The sequence below is a fragment of the Chiloscyllium punctatum genome, chromosome 6 (assembly GCF_047496795.1).
Source record: "Chiloscyllium punctatum isolate Juve2018m chromosome 6, sChiPun1.3, whole genome shotgun sequence".
Taxonomy (NCBI): Eukaryota; Metazoa; Chordata; class Chondrichthyes; order Orectolobiformes; family Hemiscylliidae; genus Chiloscyllium; species Chiloscyllium punctatum.
Window position 1 is genome coordinate 113426956 of NC_092744.1, and position 22601 is coordinate 113449556.

Below are 22601 nucleotides of genomic sequence, written 5' to 3' on the forward strand. Positions count from 1 at the left end.
TCAGAATAAGGAAGAAAATAATTAGACCGGGAAAGTGAGTACTATTGTGAACAAAAGGTCAAATAAATGACATTTGGTACAGAAAATTATTTTGCACAAAATGACTGATAATTATGTAATTATTGTTCATTGACAACTAATGCTGGAAGTAAAAGAAACAGATTCTAACATTTCCAAAGCAGGTTTTTTTTTCTTATAATGAAATTAAAATACAAATCATTTTGTATTGATTTGAAAAAGTGTCATTTAATGTGATATTTGAGATGAAGAATCGTTTTTTCCCCCAGTGTAGTCTTTTCAATAATTTAAAATTTTGTGTTATTTGAGCTAAAGAACAAATGGGTGTACCTACATTGTTTTCTTGCGTACAAAAGAAGTAAAGTCAACAACATTTTTATGTTTCGTAGAGTTAGTTAGCAAAATGCATTGAAGCTATCATGCATGAAGTGAGATAAGTGAGAGAGAGACAAATTAAATGTTCAAATGAACACGTCGATATTTTGAAAGCATATCAATCTTATGAATTATGAATTGGTGGATGGAAAATAAAAACATATTCCTGACAATTCAAGAATGAATAGTAATAAGAAATTTAATTTGTTCAAAGCACATAACAATATTTAGATGAATTGCAATATTTAGTTACAATTGTAGGTGATCAACTGACCAATGAATAATATGAAGTTGCATTTGGTTATTTTGCTGAAGAGGAATTTTGACTGTTTATTTTTTCATCTTTATAATACTGGAGAATAAGTATTTATGTGCTTGAAATGTCTGAACTAGGTTCTTTCAAACAGAGAAAAAAAAAATCAGTGAATATCATTTCTTAGACTCTTCCAACTTTAAGATTGCAACATTCTCAATTACTTTTTCAAGGAATGTTGAACTAGCAGATATGATACGTTTTATTCGTGACCTGAAGAAAATAAGTAGTAGATATGGTGATGATTGAAATGCACAGCAGATTGAAGTATATTTCATGTTGTTTTGAAAAGCAGTTAAATCTATGCCAGGTATTTTCTCATGAATATTTGAAGCTGCTCTGACACATCTCTGCTGAAGGTGGGAATTGAAATCATTCCTCCTGATCTTGTCGTAGAGACACTGTCAGAGCTCCACACGGACCCTTCATAATGTCCCCACCCCCGGAAGGGTAGGACCATAGTCACATGCTTACTGTGGCAACACAAATGAAAACGAATCAGATGTTTATTGTAATAATTTGTATGGGAATTAATTACATATTTTCTGTGTGTAATGAACTGACAAAATGAATTAGTAATTTACAGTAAAGGTGTAACAAAGCAATAATGACTTTAATTAAATATGAATCTCATGATGATCCATGATAGGAAAAAAAGCCTAATCATTTGATCATTGTACACTGATGAACAAAAATCAATCAAATAGTTCCATATGTTCAAAGCAAGTTTTCACAGAATGAAAAGAAAATTAAAATGCTTTTGCAACATAAATGAATAGGAAAATAAATGAATTAGTCACACAATACGACTATTCATCTGATGACAACTTCCCTTCTTTCCCAAAATGTTCAAATTCCCAAAGTTCAAAATGTACTGTGACTATTTCATGGAACAATGTTAGGTCCTTTTGTTGTACTTCAAAACATCACAAGAACTTTAAATTATTTTGTTCCATGAAGAATGATTAACTTGTATCGTGTTTATAAATACAGTAAATGTTAACATGTAAGTGAAACATAATTAAATCAATTCAACTTTTGCTAGGGTTAAAATAAAAATTGATATTTACAACACACACTGCAAATCTTTACATTATTTCATGCATGAGCCATAATTCCACAGATATACCCTGAACTATATTGGACAATGATTAGATAATAGCAGCAATTGGATTGTCAAAGTTCTATCAGTTAATTTAAGAATACTGAGAAATCTTAGTTGATTATTTCACTGAACAATGTGGAGAAACGTCCAGGAATTATTCTAATGAAAAGTAATTACAGTTTTCTGAACGCTTCAGGCTGAGATTACCGTGATCATTCAAATGAGCAATCATCAAATATTTACAATGAGGAATTGAATGGGAAGTCATTGGTTCCATTATGGGATCGTTCAGCTGAACAGTAAATTGATTTTTATATTGTAGGGTTCGTACTCAGAAACAATTGATGCAATTAAAATGCGATTCTCACTATATTTGTTAGAAAGATTAACTCCAATAATTGTGCAATTATCGTAATGGCAGTGACTGGAAAAATAACATTATAATCTGAAAAAATAAATTGATTTAATATTCTAAAAGCACTTTGCTGTGATGATTATTGGATATTCATTAAGAGCGATAAACTGAGGAATACAATATCATGGCTAGCTTTATGGATTCACAAAAATGATCCATTCAGTTCTTATTCAGTAGAATTGTTTTTGGGTCAAACATGCAGGATTACAAGAATGACATGTTACCATCCATTGGTTTGCTTCTTGAGACGTACTTTTAATTTATATACTTTTGATCATGACCAATGTTTCGACATTCCTGTCAGAAGTAGGAAGTTAATAAGTATATAGTGAAAGTACGTATGACAGTGAACATAAGATACAGGGAACTTCCATAATTTTGTGATGATTGTACATTGATAAATAACTTTGGAGTAAAAAAAGTAAATCAACGTGTTCAAAGCAGTTTTTTTGCTCATAACAAATTGAAAATTAAAATAATCCTTCTGCAGTGCACATGATTTGAAAACGCATCAGTCCCCAGTCACAAAAAACATCGGGGCGAGACAATAAGACCCTTATGAAGGGGATTCTACTCAACAGGAATTCGAGGACCTTGAACATCTTCATGTCGTTCTTGCAAAGAACACTCTTATTATTCCTAAAGTTTTATTATCGTAAATATTTCGACATTTGTATCAGAACTAGGAAGAAAATGAGAAGCGATTCACATGAGTATTTTCATGAGTGAAAGTCAAAATAAATTTACAGTGCCATCTTTCATTATTTTCTCTGAATAAGCAGATAAAGATTTTTAAGGTGCAAGCTCAAAGTGTTTTCACCTACAGTTGTACGAAGCCAAAATACATCATTTTATTTTGCGATACTTCAACTGGATTGGAAATCTGCTATGTATGCTGACGTTAGTGTCCTCGTTCATTTGTAACAAGCATTGTTATTGTTTTTAGTAAAATATTTCGTGTGCAATTACTGAAGTGAAATATAAGAAATCAAGTGCATTTATTGGATGGAACTGCTCACCAAATGTTTATTGTGGTTCTTGTTCTCAGAAACAATAATCTACTTACTCAGGTTTTTCTCTGGAGCAGTAATTAGATGACCAGGAAGACATTTGTGTAGCTGTGTGTGCCGTGTTCAGTGAGCATTTTTTTTCAATTACAACTATATTTTAAGAATATAGGAAGGGATTAATAATCGTGTGTTAAAGATCTTAATTAAAGTCATATTTTCTTTTAAAAATTACGAGAATTCCTTTGTGCAACAATAATTTGGAGATCTCGGTATTGGACTAGGGTGGACAAAGTTAAAAATCACATGACACCAGGTTATAGTCCAACAGGTTTATTTATAAGCACTAGCTTTAAAGGCTATGGCTCTGCATCTGGTGATCTGGTCTCTTAGGAGAGACACTACTAGAGATACACAAGTGCCTTTCATTATCGTCCCAACAAGGAAGGGTGGGATTATAATCAATTGGGATTACTCAAATGAAAACTAACCAGTGTTCATTCCGAGAATTAGACTGTTTCTGTGTAATGGACTGAGAATGAAATAGTAATTCACTATAATAATGGTACTAAGCACATATGCTCTTACTTACAAATTAATATCAGAATAATGGGAAGAAAGATAAATCGACATATCATGAGCTTATTGTAAATTCATAAAAAATACAACTGCTGAATACGTTTAAAGCAGTTTTTCTTATAAAGAAAAAGACAATGAGAATGTTTAGCAGTCGGACGGAATCGGAAGAAAAGGTCATTCACTGTGACTATTCAGCTGCAGACATCTTCTCTTCCTTCCACAAATGTATAACTTGCAACAATTCCAAATGTATTCTGACTGATAAAGGAAAGAGCAAACGCCTGAAAATTCTATTTTTTTTTGTTTACAAAAAAGTCACAAATTTAAATAATCTTACTGACATCAGAATTACAATAAATCTTTGTGTTGAAGAAAAATATAATCAAATCAAATCAAAATATACATCGATATTCACAATAATTTGCAGAGTGAACACTGCAATATCTTTCCATCAGTTGATGTACTGAGCCATATTTCCACTTTTCTATCCCTGACTGGATTGATCAATGGTTAGATATTAGCAATAAATCAATTATTAATATGCTGTCAGTGAACTGAATATTAATGAGAAACTTCACATTGCCGTTTGAACGAGCAATGTGTCAAAATAAACAGTAATTATTGGTGAAATGTCATTAGATATCACTTAATCGATGAGGCTGTGATTACTTTGATTGTTGAAATAAGTAGCATTCCAATATTTCCAATGAGCATTGGATGGAAAATTGATGCTTTTTGGTGTAGAGCTGAATTTTTTTATTGTAGCATTAGCAGAAATAATCAATGGATTAAATTATGATGTGCATCACACCTTACTGAATATTTTCAAGTTTTCTAAAAGGTTTCTAGTCCAATCTTCAATTTAAAAAGGGTAATTTTGGCTCAGCACATCAGTAACTGCAAACATTTTCAACACATCTCCAAAGTTATTAATCTTATCATTCAAAAAAACCCAAAAAAATTTCCGCTGTAAATGTCCTGGACTCTATCTTTAGATTATAGTCAAGTTTGTTCTCTACTTATTTTCTTCCTATTTCTGACACCAGTGGCTAAATATTGATTAGATTAAATGTCATATGAGTGAGGTATTAGTTTTCTCTGAAAGATGTGTGCAGCACAGGAATGGGTCCTTTGGCCCGTAACGTTGTGCTGAATATAATGCAAAAGAAACTCATCCCTTCTGCCTATCCTTGGTCCATATCCGTCCAAATTATCTCCATGAACATTAAATAGCCTTAATGTATCTGCCTCCACCACCAACCCTTGAAGTTCATTCCAGACAACTACCACTCCCTGTGTAAAAAGTAAATGTCCCTCACATGCCCCTCGAACTACCCCCCACAACCTTAAATACATGCCTCATAGTTTTGACGTTTCAACTCTGGGAAGAAACGTCCTGACTGACAACCCTACCTATGTATCTCATGATTGCATAGACTTCAATCAATTCTTCCCCTCAGCCACCGCCACTTCACAAAAAAGCAGCCTCTCCAAATCCAGGCAGCATCCCGGTAAGCGTCCTCTGTGCCATCTCCAAAGCCTCCATACCCTTCCTGAAATGTGGCAAACAGAAGTGAATACAATACTTTAAGTATGCCTTAACCAAAGTGTTACAAAGTTGCAAAATGATATCCTGACTCTTGTAACCAGTTCCCTGACCAATAAAGGCAAACCTGCCAGTTGCCTTCCTTACCACCCTATCTACTTGCATGGACACTTTCAGGGAGCCATGGTCTTGAAAGCGAACATCCCTTTGAACAACAAAGCTGTTCAGGGTCCTGCCATTAACTATCTACTTTTCTTTAATATTTGAGCTCCCAAAGTGTGACACCTCACACTTGTATGGATTAAGCTTTACCTTTAATTTCCCTGCCCATAGCTGCAGTTTATCTTTTTCCTGTTGCATTCTTTGACAACCTTCTACATTATTCACAACTGCACTGAACTTTGTATCATCTGCAAGCTTATTAACTCACCCAATTAGGTTTTAATTCATGTCACTTCTATATATTTGTATCGTAACCAGAAGGGTTCCAGTACAGATGCCTGTGGAAAAAAGACAGAAAATGAGGGGAATTTCTTGAATAAATGTGTTTTTTTCAATGACAAAACAATTCTGATGAATAATCTCTGAAGTTGTGATTTTTGTTTTAAATTAACCCAATATTTTAATTCTCAGTTTACTGATCTTAATGAATATCCAGTACAAACTGCTTTGAATATATTGAATCATTTTAAGCGTTGAGTTCTAACATTAATTATTATTTGATTGTCATTTCAATTCTCATATCATCATGAGATTCACATTTTAGTTGAATCCATTATTTCTTAGTGCCAGTATCACAATGAAATATTAACATTCTTTTCAGGTCAACACACATGCAATCAACCAGAGTTTTCTCACCCAACACTCATAGTAACTATCTCATTCTCTTTCATTTGAATTCTCACATTAATGGAAGGATTATTAATCAGCCTTATCAATTAAGAAATGGCTAATTATTTTTCACTTCAATATTTCAATTTTTTCAGATATACTGCACAATTACATTGCAATAAGGATTTTCTTATCAACCTTAAATTTGGTTTCAGCCATTTTAAAACTAATTATTACTAATGTCTAACTGGTAATCATTGTTTAAATGCAATATATCCAGCTGTCGAGGTGGAACAATGGCTCAATACATCAACTGACAAACAATATTGCACTCGATAATCTTTTAATCTTAGCAAAATAATTTTCAGTATGGAAGCTTAGTTGGATTGACTTGGCTGTGAGCAAAAATACATTCTGAGGAAGGGTCACTGGACCCAAAGTATTAACACTGAATGCTTCCCACAGATGCTGCCAGACCTGCTGTGTTGTTTTCCAGCAATTACTGATTTTGTTTCTGAGTTCCAGCATCCACAGATTTTTGCGTTCTTGTACTGATTGTTTTTCACTTCAATGCTAACATTTCTATATTTCTGATTATTACAAAAGAGCTAACTATTTTTCACATTAAACATTATTTAAATTTCATGTGATTGTTGTGTACACAAACCTGAATTTACAAATGTTTGATCTATTCTTTTACAATAAATCTTGAATTCTTAGAAATCACAATTTTGTGAAAGTGAGGAAAGTTGTCTTTTGCTGAGTAGTTACATTGAATGGCGAATGCTTTATTTCCAATTCATGTGAGTTACAAAGCAGGTCAATGTTAATTTATGTATATGAATAACTGCTTCAAACATATTAAATTATTTGATTATCATGAGACTTATATTTATTTAAGATCATTGTCGCTTCGTTCCATCATTACGAGAAATTAGGAATTCTTTTTATCCATTACACACTGGAAGTGTCTAATATAATCCTAGTCCAATTATCACGATAAATATCTGAGCAGTTTTCCCTGTGAGTAACCACAGTAAGTATGTGATTATAGTCCTGCCCTTCCTGCATGGGAACATTATGGAGGGCTCTGGTAATGTCTGTACAAATAGACCATGAGGCAGGCGTTCAATTCCTACCTTAAACAGAGATGTGTCAAAGCACCTCAGAGTTGATTAGAACATATCTAAGTGTCAATTGAATTACTTTTCAATCCAACATTTTCTCAACTTGTATCTGTTGTTGATTATAATGGTCACAATATCTTGAATTTATTTGTTTCAGGTCACTGATTAAAGTATGAATGTTATTAAGGCGAGGGGGAAAGTTTTAAAAGGGATCTGAGGGGCAACTCTTTTCACAACATGTGTTTGGCATATTGAGATGAGCTGTGAGAGGAAAGGCAGCGGCTGGTACAATTACAACATCTAAAATACTTTCAGACAGTTACATGGATAGAAAACATCCAGAGGGATATGGGACAAACACAGGAAAATGGGACTAGTTTAGTTTCGGAAACCTGGCCGGAATGCCAAGTTGGGTTGAATGGCCTGTTTCCGTGCTGTATCAGTCTAACTTTCTACAATTCAAACTTGACTGTGAAAGGTAAAGGAAAGCAAAAACGGGTATTAATTCTATTTTGTGTCCATAAAAAAGTGACATGAATTTTAAATAATTGTGTCACATGAAATAGTTCACTCTTACTGTGATTAGAAATACAATGAATGCAAGCACAAAAGTGAAATATAATTGAATTAATTCAACTGTGTTTCCATGGTTAAAATAAAAATTGATTTGCACAATGATTGTGAGTTTGTACACTGTAATATATTCACATCAGTTCACGTACTGAGCTATTATTGCACATTTATACCCCTTCCTGAACTGAACAAGAGTTACATATTAGCAACACATAGATTTTTGAAAATATATCAGTGCACTTCAAAGAAGGAGATATTTAATGTTGCTATGTGACTGTGCAATGTGTAGACATGAACAGCAATCACTGCAGTGAAAAGTAATTACAGTTCTCTGAATTTATAAGGCTGAGATTACTGTAATTATTCAAATGAGCAAAAGTCAGTTTTCAAAGCATGTTGGATGCAAAATCATTGGTTCCATTGTGGGATACTTGACCTAAAAAAAATAGTATTGATACAATGGATTAAATTAAAATATGGATCTGACTATACATGTTAGAAAGACAAACAAATTATTCTGTAATTATTATAAGGATAATGAATTCATAATAAATGTTGTAATCAGAACAAACAAGCTGACTCAACATTTTAAAAAGCACTTTGCTCTGATGTTGATTAGACATCATTAAGATCGGTAAATTGAAGACTAAAATCTAACAGCTGGATTGATGGATTGAGGACAATAAATGAGCCATTCGGTAATGATTGAAAAGAAATGACTTTTGCTCAAAATGCAGACAATACAGAAGTAATGTATTTCATTCAATTAGTTTACATGTAGAAACGTATGTTTTTAAATTATTTAATTTTATCCTGATCGATGTTCAAACATTTGTGTCTGAATTAGGAAGAAAATAAGGAGATAACGAAAGTTAATATTAGAGTGACCACAAGATACAGTCCATGACATTTGATAGAAAAAGGAATTTGCATAATCTTGTAATTATTGAACATTGTTAACCAATTAACTCCTCAGGTACTGAAGCAGTCCAACCCCAAGAACAACAAGATCTAGACAATATCCAGATTTGGGCTGACAAGGGGCAAGTAACATACATGCCACACAAATGCAGGCTGCCACCATCACGTATAAGAAATGACCTAACTACCATCACTTGACATTCAGTGCTGTTACCATCACTGAACACCCACTATCAACATTATCCTGGGGATAATCATCGCTCAGAAACTGATTTGGTCTCACCACACAAACACAGTGGCTACAAGAGTAATTCAACTCCTGGCTCCTGAAAGCCTGCCCAACAGCTACCAGGCACAAGTCAGGAGTGTGATGGAATACTCCCCACTTGCCTGGATTAGTGCCACCCTAACAACACTCAAGGAACTGATGGCCACTTCCATCTCGAAGGACAAAGGCAGCAGCTAGATGGAAAGGCAACTACCTTCAAGTTCCCCTCCAAGGTACTAACCCACCCTGACTTGGGAATATATTGCCATTCCTTCACTGTCGGTGGGTGAATGTCCTGGAAATCCCCACGCCAATGGCATCATGGGTCAACCCACAGCAGGTAGACTGCAGCGGTTCAAGAAGACAGCTCTGCACCAATTTCTCAAGGGTAACTCGGGACGGGCAATAAATGCTGGGCTCAGCCAGTGACACCCAAATCACATCAAATAAATATTAAAATAATGTCTGCAAGATAAAAACAGCTTCAACACTGTCCTAGCTGCAGTCTCTGCCTCTTCTTATTGACAAAGATAAAAGGTTACCTTGCTCAACTTTCTCATCATTACAGTATTCACCCCAGCCCTCTCTTATACCAACCAGCAGCATTTCCATCACCAGCAGCAACTCCGCTTAAAATATTTTGTCAGTAACTTTTCATTAACTAGTTACTTCAATTACAATGCAATCTCTACAAACAGACCAAGTACTTTTTCGGCAACAACAAATTTTCTAACAACTTTTCTTGATCTCTCTCTGCCATTCTTTTTGGTTATATGAGGTAGGGAGGGATGGGATCACCACAGTGATGTAAGATATATGTAACACAGTGAGACAGGAAAGCTAGTATGGCTCACGTTGACTCTTAGACCCCACACAGTGGAACAACACATTCACTGCATAATAAACACAATACAACATTTCAACCCGGCGTAACAGTAATAAAATGTGGATCGGTTGGACAGGCTGGATTTGTTTCAACCGGAGTTTGGGAGAGTGAGGGGTGACATGACTGAAGTGTCTAAGATCCTGCTTGGTTTGTTAAGGAGGATGTGGAAAGGATGTTTCCTCTTGTGGGTCATACGTGAACTCGAGAGAACTGCTTTAAAATTAGATTCACCCTTTCAGGACAGAGATGAGGAGATTTATTTCCTCTCAGAGGGCTATGCAACTTTGGAACTCTCTGCCCCAGAAGGTGGGCTCAATGAATATTTTTAAGACACAGGTTGATAGGTTCTTGTTAAGGGATGTTGGGAGAAGATGGAACACAAATCACTAACAGATCAGGCCTGGCCTTATTGATTGGTGGATGGACTTGAGGGGCTGAAAGGTCACCTTCTGCTTCTTTCTCACATGACACAGGATTAAGAGCTTTGTTGAAAATTCATTCACTGGATGTAGGTGCCACTGGCTATGGGCAGCATTTATTACCCAGAGGGCAGGTAAGAGTCAACCACATTGCTGTGGGTCAGGGGTCACATGTAGACTAGATCAGGTAAGGATGGCAGCTTCATTCCCTGAAGGACATCAGTGACCGAGATGGGTTTTTCCTGACAATCGAGAATAATTTCATCAATAGACTCATAACTCTAGATGATTATTGAATTCAAACTACTGAAACTGACTGACCACGTGGCTGTCAGTGAATCCAACACAAGTGAATGGAAACATTGCTCAGAGTCTGGTTCTGGAACATTCAACACAACCAGGAAATGGAAAGTGAATAATTAGTTGAAAATAAGGCCACTGTTCTGTTAGAGACAAAACCATTCAATGTTCAGTTACTGAACATTATTGACTCACAGAATATGTGAACCGGTAGAATCATAGTAAAAGTGGAAAGTAAACAACATTCTTGGCAAAGACAGAATGAACCAAGTTCTTGTATAAAAATAGCTCTGAACAAAGGGGCTGAATCCTCCACAAACTGACAAATCAGATTTGTAGATAAAGATTGGAAATCTTTAAAAAAAACTCTTCCCTGCTGATGGTGTGTGCTCGAAACCATTCTCAGGGTGAACTGCCACTTATTTCCTTTGAAGAGAATCTGTTTCCCCTCACAAAAGGAGGTGTGTTGCTCACTTACAGACAAAAGAAACCTGATCTGAGACTCGCAGGTTAATTAAGCTATTAGTGACAGTCCACTGCACACAGCAAGAGCTCAGACCACAACAGATTCTAGTGAAACCAACAATGCAATGAAAACGGCGAATTGGTCTTTATACTCATGCAGCCTCTCTCAATCAAATAATCCTAGTCAACTTCTAAACATTTTAAAACTATTAATATCAATGAATATATATTTATTTCCATTCCTAATTTTCTCCAAAAAATGTACCTGATTATTCTCTTCAAAGTATATTTTAAATGGTGTACTCTAAATCACAATTCATTTCCAATTATTCTTAGTGCAAAACGACTTGCAAACTAAAGTAGTTTTCATGTCAATAATAACACTGGAAACTTTGTTATGTAGTTTAACCATATTTCCAAATATTGTTTTGGCTCATTATTGCAGTGAAGCTAAAATTAAAGTCTATTTATTTTCTCTGATATCCTTCCATTACTTTATTCCCTAATAACAATGCCCATGGTGTAATGGGTGACAAACATTAAATAAAATTGAATTTTCATTGCAAGAACTTGTACAAATAATTACATATTATTTAGTTCATTCATTGTTGAAGCTTGTCAGTTATTTTCATTGTATGATCACGTTAAATTCACTTAAATAATCACAGTAGAATTTTCACCTCTATAGATATGCAAAGTGAATGTCAAATTATTAATATTTCAAGTCAAACCAAAATTACATTATGTTCTGTTTGAATCCAGGAATGACGGAAAATGTTGCATTATTATGATAAACAGGAACAAGTAAAGGTGGTGACTCTCAGACGTGAGGCCTTAAAGCCAAAGGGCCAGGTGGTAGTTACAATGGGGGGAAGTACCTAGTGCCCCGCTCTCCTCAGAAGACAGTGAGGATGGTGACACTGGCTGGAACGGGTTAGATGACAAAGCACCCACGTATGGACAGAGGGACGGCAATGGGTGGGATGACCCACCGCCCTATAAGGTCCAGAAGGCCCTCTCTATGGCACCACTGGGACATGAAAGTTCAACTTAGACAGTAGGGAGCAACAAAGGGAACTGACAGAAACCAAACCTGAACCGTTCACCCGCTGAATGACAGATGTTGGTGAATGAACACCCAGCCTGATAGAGAAATGGTAATAATGGGCCTTATTGGGACAATATGGATGAATTAGTGGAGGTACACAGTCTCACCGAAGGTGATGTACGGACCCTTCCTCGGCCCAAGATGCCCTGAAGTGTACAGCAGAAACTGTACCTGCAATGAGAGGATGGGGGTGTGAGCCGGATCCCCCCAGAGTACAGCTGATCCATGGCGCCAGGCATTTACATATATTACAGGGACACACTGGGGAGGGGACAGGCTGAATGGGCTAAAATAAACTTGGTGTCTCAGGGAATCAAGGGTAATATTGAGAATCATACAGAGAGGAAGCCTGAGGTGTGTAAGGACCACGGGGGATTACCAAACCCTAACCTGTGATGATGAAACCGGTTTGATGTATTTAAAAGATGACATGGGACACTATTTAACTGTAATTATAAACATGGGACTCTCAGTGGGAGATAATTCTAACCACATTCTGAATTGGGTCATGAGAGCTGAGGCAAACACAGAAACACAGGGGAATAGCTGCAGTACAGGGAGGGTAATCAGACCCACAATGTTACAAGGGAAGCAGGAAAGGGCACATAGACAAGGAATGTAGGCAGAGAGAGGGAGATAGGTGTTCATATTGTGAGTGGACTGTATTCATGTCGATATATGCATAGCCCATGAATATTCATTGACGTGCTGTTAAGGGGCCAACACTTGCATGATTCTAACACCGGAGCATCTTTGTCAGTTACCGATAAGGATTTACCCCTCACCCCCTCAATTACTAAAATGAGAACAGTCGGAGAGGGAACCGAGGGAGCTGGATGAAGCAAACCTGTTCCGATGTCGACCGGGAGTATGACAAAATGTATTCAGGGATGGAGGTGTGACACTCAAAAAGAGACCATTCTGGGAGTTGCTCCTATTTATTCTAAAATGGCAACTATTGACATCAACACCCGAATTTAAACATGGGGATGCTCCGGCCAGGACTGGGACAGAAAGAAAAGGAGAGGCAACCTCTCTGGAGTAGCTACATTGCAAGGAGACTGGGACAGTCAGAGAATCTGGTGGGTTATAGCTCAGACCCACTCAGCGGTGTGTGTAACTCAAACAGGAAAGTGGGTTGTTATCTATCGACCCTGTAAAGATTGAGGGCCCTCTCACTCCCCACACAAACGGGATCGCATCAAAGCTGGGGCTGAAGAGGCAGTAATTGTGACAGTGATAGATTGACAGAAGCTGGAAATAGTCTGGGTCAATACCTGTGGACATTGAATGGCAGAAGAGAGTGGTATTTACTGACCGAGGAGAACAGTCCACCAGGATACTATTACCTCAGGGATCCCACAATATTCCAGTATATCCCACCGATGTGTGTTTGATGGATTGAGTCACACTGATCTTACCAATACCTCATCACCTCAAGCAGTGAGAAAGGACATATTCAGATATTAGACAGAGTATTGGGTCAGGTTACACAGGACAGGCTTAACATTAACACACAGAGAGTGTAACTGGAAAAGTAGGGAGAGACGGAACTGGGACATCAAATCAGGAAGGGAGAGGGAACAAAAACTATGATTATAAAATTATCTACCCACACACCGTAAAGGGATCAGGCAAACTTTAGGATTGTTTAATTATTGTGAGAATTTTGTTTTGGAATTATCCAGAAATAGAGAACCATCAGGAGCCCTGGCAGAAGCGCGGACATTAAGCAGGGGTGAGGGAGGCAAAATGCACGCAGTCAGCATGCCTTTGGTATAGTTCATGACTGGGCTCGGTGAAGGTATATCACCCTGTCTGGGGGCCACATTGAGCATGAAGAACAGGTCAGAGAGTTAGTGGAAGCAGCTAACTTTCCCAGTGAAACAGCATTAATGAAGATTAGAGCTCACAGGAAAGTAGAAACCCCATACCAACGGGGTAGTTGGTGAGCGTGGGTGAGCATACTTATTGAAACAGTGCAGACATTTGAGGAGGATGCAGTGGCAGTACCTACAGAAGCGAGAAAGGAAAGTTTAAAGATATTTCCAGAAACAGTCCCATAGCAGGAGAAACAAGAATGGGAAAAGGGTGGGGCAGTAATAGGACATAGGATGATCCAGCAGTGCCACTGTATAAGACAAACATGATGAAAAACATATCATGGAATGGCCCAAATTGATCAGGATAAAATGCAATATCGGATGATCAACTATAGGGGTGTTCTGGAACAAGAAGTTTTTGTCGAAGGGGTGTAGTCTGTACACAGTGTGAGGTAGGGAAGAGAATCAGGATAAAATGGAGGCAGCAGCAGGGACCCAGGGGCCCACAGGAACAATTACAGATGGATTTTACATACACCCCCATCCCAATCCCAGGGAAGGAAATCCTGCTGGGTCTTAATAAACAGGTTTACTCATTGGGTGGAAGCATTCCCCTGCAGATTCTGACCAAGGGACACATGCTCCAGGAAACGAAGTTAAGCAGCTCTGTGGCTTGTTTGGTACTGAGCAGAAATCCCATCTCACATCCCACCCCCAGAGCTCAGGGACAGTAGAAGGAATAAAGCAGACACTGAAAGCTAGTCTGACTAAGGCCCTGACAGAGACAGGCCGGGATGGGTTAGTGTACACCCCACAATCCTAATGAAACTGATGTCATCCCCAGCAAAGGGAACCGAGCAATCCCCCTTTGAATTTGGACTATGCAGCTGCCAGAGGGTATGGTAGTGGGAGGGCAGGAGATGTACAATGGCAAGAATAGGATGAAACAATTTGTGAAAGAACTGACAAAGCAACTGCATGAGCTGAGAGGGGAAGTTGCAGATGGACAGAGAATCAGAGACTGGGAAAGGGAGCTCATAAACATCCGAGCTGACATCCCGAAACCAGGAGATCGGGTCGGAGGGGGGGGGGGGGAATATTAGTGGAACGTATGAAAGAAACACATAAAAATGCTGGACTTGGCTGGGGGAGCCACAGAATTCCAGAGAGGGAACTCTTCCATCATGCATTCGTAAGGAGCTCTGAATAAACATTGGTCGTGCTGCTCAGCACAGAACTCAAGGCTCCTCTTTGATATTTCTCCCAGTAACAGTTATGCAGGGGTATGTTGGTGGCTGGAGGTCTGTGACCAGTGCCTCTGTTCCACAAGGGTCAGAGCTGGGACATCTGTTGTTTGTAATACATATAAATGATTAGCCTGAAAATGTAAATGATTTAATTAGCAAGTTTGTAGATGGCACAAAGTGAAGAAGTTGTGAGTCGTGAAGAATGTTGTCAAAGGAAACATCAAGGACGAGATCAGTTGGAAGGTTATGCGGAGAAATTGCAGATAGATTTTAATTCAGACAAGTGTGACGTGATGCTTTTTGGGCGGCTCATTGTAAGAGCAATGTATACACTAAAAGGAAGTGCCCTGAGCAGCATTGATACACAGAGGGATCTTCAGGTGCAAGTTCACAGCTCCCTGAATGTGGTGAAGGAGGTGGATGGCAGGCTTGCCTTCTTCTGTCAGGGGAGTGAATATAAAACTGTCATTAGGCCACCTTTGCAGTATTGTGTGTGCTGTGTTGGGCACCGCATTATAAGGAGGATGTGGAGGCTTTGGAGAGGGTGGAAATGGGTTTACCAGGATGTTGCCTGGATTGGGAGAGGTTGGAAAATCTTGGATTGTTGTCTTTGGAAAGTCAGTGGCTGTGGAGTGATCCGAGAGGCACAGACAGAGTGAATAATCTGAATCTTTTTTCAAGTGGAAATTACCAATTCCACAGGCCATAGATTTAAGGGGAGAGGGGGCAAGTTTAAAGGAAATGAAAACCGAAAGAACAGCAGATGTTGTAAACCAGAAAGAAAAACAGAAGTTTCTGAAAAAGCTCAGCAGTTCTCGCAGCATCTGTGAAGAGAAGTTAGTTAACATTTCTGAGGAAGGAGGACTGGACCCGAAACATTAACTGATTTTTCTTCACAGATGCTGCATGACCTGCTGAGCATTTTCAACAACATCTGTGCAAGTTAAAAGGGAGTTGTGTCAGACAAGTTTCTTATGCAGAAGGTGGTCAGTGACTAGAATGTACTTGCCTGAAAGATGGTAAAATCAGAAACAATCACAATGTTTAAGAGGCATTTGGACAGACAGATAAGCAGGCATGGGTTGGCAGGGATATGGATCATATACAGGCAGATGGAATCAGTTTGGAATGGCATCATGGTCCGCACAGACATGGTGGGTTGATTATTCCGGTGCTGCACTGTTCTGTTTTCCTGGGGGGAGAATGTGTGGAGTGAGAGATAATATTTTGAGTATAATATGTCTCTTCTTTAGAACACACAGTAAGTTGATGCATTTTGAGAGAAGCAATGTCGAAAGGGAATATATATTTGAATGGCACAGACATAGAGAGCAGGACAGCAGGAATGGGGGACAATGTGTACCAATCCTTAAAGGAGAGATAACATAAAGTGTTTTGAGTAAACGTATAGGATACTGGGCTTCATTACTAGAAGGAATGATAACATACTCATGGAAAAGATGCTGACCGTTGACGAAGTTCTAGTTAGGTCACAGTCAATCATTGCATCCAATTGTGGTCACCAAATTCCTGGTCAGGATGAGGAAGTTAAAATACCACAGAGGGGCCTGTTCCATACTTTGCTTCTCTTTCAGGATGCATTGGCGACTCAAGGGTTAAACATTCTCCTGCCAAAGGTCTTCCTGCCGTAATGTAAGAGTACAAGGCCTGTACTCTTCCAATACAGACTGACCACCTCAGTAGGGGTGAGGCAGACCGTATCTTCGAATTAGAACCTCTTGGAGCCACACATGTGGATTCTACCATAACCCCAGATAGAGCAATTTGCCCTTTCCAAACAAGACTGAGAGCCCTGGGCACAACCCTGTTAAACTGCCTCCTGCTCCCTTGTCTTACCTCCCCTCCATATGAGCATAGGTAAGTGAATCCCCCATTTACTGAAGGAAGAACCCTTCTGCCTTAATCTCTTCCCGTCAACACATAATCATGGACAATACGATAATCAGTTTCTGTAATCCATCACACATTATCACAGGACAATGGTATTCATCAAGCTTTGTAAATTCATAATTACCAGCTTTAAACTATGTAATGGCAATCGCCCATGTGACTGATATGCCTTTGTCTAATTCTTATTAAATATATTGTCTCTGTGCGTAAGGCAGAGATTTGTGAAGATGAGTCTGTACAAATAGACATTCGGCTACTTTAGAGATGCTTTGAAATCCTTGCCAGCTGTCCAATAATAAAGCTACTGCTGTTGTACAGAAAACTTGTGTCGGCTGGATTTGTGGAACAAAACAGACATTAACAAGGAAGGATATGAGTGATCTTCAGGGTGTGGAGTACAGACTTACTGGAGTGGTTCACTGATGAAGAAAATGCAGTCACTGGATTGATTTGAAGAAATTGCTATTTTCTTTGAAATAAACTAGTTAAATATATTTTCGATAGAGCTGTATAAGATTATAACAGACCTAGATATAGCAGACAAAAATATCTGTATTTGATAGGTGATGGCACAAGAATTAAGACCAGATGTGAGGTTTTGAGACAGTGGGAGATGAGCAAGTGTTTCTGCTGACTGTATTGGCTGGAAATATGCAGAACATGTTGCCTACGATGGTGGTGCAAGTAGAGAAGATCAATGATTGATAAAAACAATTAGATCAGTTCTGAGGGAAATAAACTTGCAGAGTTTGGGGTACGTATGGGGAGTGAGAATATGGGATTCTGCTACAGATAGCCAGCCTGGATTTGATGGGCCTCTGTCTGTGCTATAATGCATTTTATTTGGACTTGCTTAACTTGCTCTGGCCACCGATTACGTTGTCATTTAGGTAAATCTGTTCAATGTTCCTACTCAGACCAATACAGTCTGTCCCTCCACAGCAGGAGATAATGTTTACTGCTTCATACTGGGTTCTTTTGGGGGCTGGCTAACGGTGTGTGTAACAGTCTGCCAGCATTTGTCTGAAATGGCAAAACACCAGTGCAGCCACACTAGGGACAGACCCTGGAAATGTGGGGAATGCCAGAAGGGACTTCTTTACCCATCCCACCTGGAAACTGGCCAAACCAGTCAGACTAGGGAGTTGTTCACCTGCTCTGTGTGTGTGTGGGGTGGGAAGGGATTCACTTCGGCATCCATCCTGCTGAGACCCCAGTCAATTTACTGATAGCCACAATTGAAGGATTTTTTTTTCTCTTTTTCACACCAAGTAATGAACAATGGTTTTGGCAGCTCATAAAGTTGTGCACATAGAGATCTTAGTTTTGGAAATGTTCACAACATCGTTGAACACGCAGATTCACACTGGGTAGAGACTTTTATTTTGCTTTATTCATTCACAGGATGAGGGTGTCGCTGGTCCGGCAGCATTTACTGCCCATCCCTAATTGCCCAGAGGGCAGGTAAGAGTCGACCACATTACTGTGGGTCTGAGGTCACAATGTAGGCCAGACCAGGTAAGGATGGCAACTTCCTTCCTGAAAGGGCATTAGTGATCCAGATGGGTTTTTCTGACAATCGATTAATGGTCATCATTAGACTCTAAATTCACAAGTTGCTTTTTTATTGAATTCAAATCCCCCTCATCTGCTGCAGCAGGCTTTGAACCCAGCTCTCCAGAACACTATCTGGGGTTTATATTAACCCTGTCTCACGACAACACCATGAGGCCAATCCTTCCCCACATCGCTGTACATCTGCACAGAGTGAACAGTGATTTTCTGGTTCATCAGAACAGGGTAATCACACATATGTTTGCTCAATGATTACAGGAGTTGGATGTTGATGGGCTATTGACATCCATCTCCGAACCATGTATTCTGGGGTGTGTTTCTGGGGATGATTGGAAGCACCATCAATCTTGTTATCTTTTGGGGATAAAAACAGTTTCAATTAGCTTTCTGTTAAATGCATGGCAATCAATTCTATCTCACAACTCTCAGGCAGATTAGTTTCTTTTGAAGGGCTCTCTATCTCCCCAACCTCCTCCACCCTCACCTCCAACAATACATTAATCTCACAGAGTCTCTTTGTGACTATGAATGAGACAATCTGATCAACTGCTTCTTTCCCAACTCCTATGTCAAGTTGGATCTTGAACTCCCCTTGCTGCAGTTGTGATTCTGCATCATTGTACAGTGTTGCTCGTATTTCATGTCTTGGCCTATCAGTGTTCATGATACTGCATGTAGTACATAGGGTCAAGAGTGCAAGAGTTTAGCTCTTTCCTTCCAACAACAGCAGTAGAATTGTACTCCAGCAAAACTTACAGAATCACGGCCCCCCATTTTCCCCAACTTACCTCATGCCATCAAACAGAGTATCAATCCTCATTCAACTGAGAGAATTCAGGAGGGCATGTCAGTGACAGCAGCATGAATGAGGTGTTAACCTGATGAAGTTCCCAAAGAGGGCTACTTGTGCCTAACAGCATAAGCAGCAAGTGATAGACAGAGTGAAGCAATCCGGGAAACAACAGAACAGATCTAAGATCTGCAGTCCAGCCACATCCAGTTGTGAATGAAGTCAGAGCACAGCTGGAGTTCTGAGGACAGTTCTCTTCAAGATATTAACCAACAAGAATGTCAGACTGGGTTAATTATCATAAAACTCAAATCTGTTTGATATTCATATATTTACAATCAGTTTTCAATTCACCAAATGTAGCTGAAGGTAAAGATAATCTTCAAGTGATTGTAACAGTGGAGACATCTGACTAGTTGGATCAGTAACTTAAAGGCTGTTGTGTTTAGATAGTAATAATTTTAAAGTTATTTTAAAAAGGTGACTTGAGCAGCTGATAATGTTGTTTTAATCTGAAGTTAATTTAGGATTAGTTAACAAATAAACACATGGTAGGGAATCCCAGCCCCATGGAATGCACATCCAGTTCCATGTGGGAAAACCAGGACACTTCTTGTCTGAGCGACAACCACAAGAACACAGACGTGACACGGGAAATGTCAGGAACACTCGTTTGACCACAGTTAAAGTACTGCACACACTTCTGATCCCCTTATTCCAGGGTTGATGTGATCACACCAGAGAGGGTACAGAGGAGATTGATCAGAATGTTTCTACAATTGGAAAATTTCTGCTCTGAGGAAAGGTTGGATAGGCTGGGGATGATTTCCGAGGAGGATGAGGTGAGATTTAATTGAAGTGATAAAATGCTGAGGAATCCAGATCGAGTGGATAGGAAGGAGCTATTCATTAACTGAGAGGTCAGAAACTGGAGGATTTAGATTGAAACTAATTCTCAGAAAGAAGGGGAGGGGAGAATTCATTTCACTCAGAGATGGTGGGGAGCAGGAACTCATTGATGAGGTGGCAGAGGCAGTAACCAGCATCACATTAGAATAAAAGGACATGGATGTAACTGAGATGGTGGAACATGCAGGGCTGTGGACTAAAGTCTGCAGAATGGGATCATTGTGATTTATTTAACATTTCTCCAGAATATTAAACTCAAGTCCAATTTGAGAATTTATGATCATCTGACCTGAATTCCAAATGTCCGAATAAATTTATCAGAAAGTTACAGCACAGATCGAGGCCACTTGGCCTATCCTGCATGTGTTGGCTGTAATAGAATGACCCAGGCTTTACAGCGTTCTGTACTCACCAATGAGAGCAACAATTTCAGACTGTGTACTCTGCCCTCTATGTGGTTATAATCTGTTTTTTCAATGTATTTCTTTCACAGCTGCTCACCTTGTTTCCTGGTTTCTTTCCCAGCCCTAACTCCATTCCCCATGGCCTTGAGGGACTACCATTTCTGCAACTTAATCTCTCCTGCCTTCCCCCATGTGACAGACTGTCTTTTTGTCCTTGTCTCACTCCCACCTTGCTCACAACCTGTTACATTTCTGATGGTTCCCAGATCTCTGTGACTTCACTGCGCCCCCTGGGTCAGTGGCACGAGTTTTGAATTCTCTTCCTCATGAGGTAATCGGAAATCTTTCTGGCTGCAATATCCTCCAGATTTTCTTTTGAAAATAAAAGAGGATTTGCGTCAGAGTCAAGTATTTGCGATCCTTCATTCACAATCCTGAGCACTTAGACATAATATGTGACCCTCCCACAGATGTGCAGGTTTGATGGATTGGCCGTGCTAACATGACCTGTAGTGTGTAGGTTAGATGGGTTGGGTTAGCTATGCTAAATGTGGGGTTATGGAGGTAGGGTGGGACAGCAGGTCATTGCAGACTTGATGGACCGAATAGTCTCTTTGTGCGCCTAAGGGATTCTGTAATTCTAACTAGTCGTGATTGTTGTCACATTTTCCTAAGTCCAGGTTCATTCAACTCAGGTACACATGCTATCTTTTGTGTTTCTGTGTGTGCCCGAAGTGTTAGGTAAGGGGTAAATGTAGGGGTATGGGTGGGTTGCACTTCGGCGGGTCGGTGTGGACTTGTCCACAGTCTCCATGATTGTGCAGACTCAGTGGAGCAGCCATGCGAAATGCAGTGTTACAAGGATGGAGTGCTCCAGGTGGGATGCTCTTTGGATGGTTGGTGGGGTTTGATGGGCCAATGCTGTCCTGCCACACTGTTGGGATTCTATTCTATGATTGAGGATAAAGGCTATTCTATGATTGAGGATAAAGCAGGGTGTCCTTGGAGAGCAGCAATTGGTATGTATCAATTGGTATGGGCATCGCAGGGGATACAGTGCTTTATCTCCACTGCTGCCCCCTCACCCCTAACTCTGATTTGGTCCATTCCCACTCTGTCATTTGTAATGGTTTGCTTTGCCTGTAATGGGCTTTGTGTGTAAATATTCGATTGGTTACATGGGTGGTTTACTGCTGGTGATCATATATTAGCAAAAACCCAAAATGGCGAAATGATGAACGTGGGAAGGTTGCTCAGCTGTGTGAGATAACCTCTGGGGGGGGGGGGGGGGGGGCGGAGAAAGAACGCTTCACAGCTCAAAGGAGAACTGAAAAGAAGTTAAATCAAACCAAAGGTTCAGACAGGGAGGGAATATTTCCCTGCAGCTGGAATAACTGGAAAGTGATGGCGTCCGGGAATAGACAGGATTTTGTTTCACATGGCGTTTGAAAATTTTAAAAACTGCTATGTTCAGATAGTTTCATTTCTTTTCTTTTAGTTTTATTTATTGTGGATTAAATAGCTACAATATTTTAATATCATATTCACAAACCTTCTGTTAAAGACAAATGTGAAATAAAATCCATCAAACCAACCCTCACAGAAAACGGATGTCGAGGTGCAATCTCCTGGAGAATCCCTGCCTACTTATTCCTACGCGGGCTCCATGGCTATATACAGACCTGG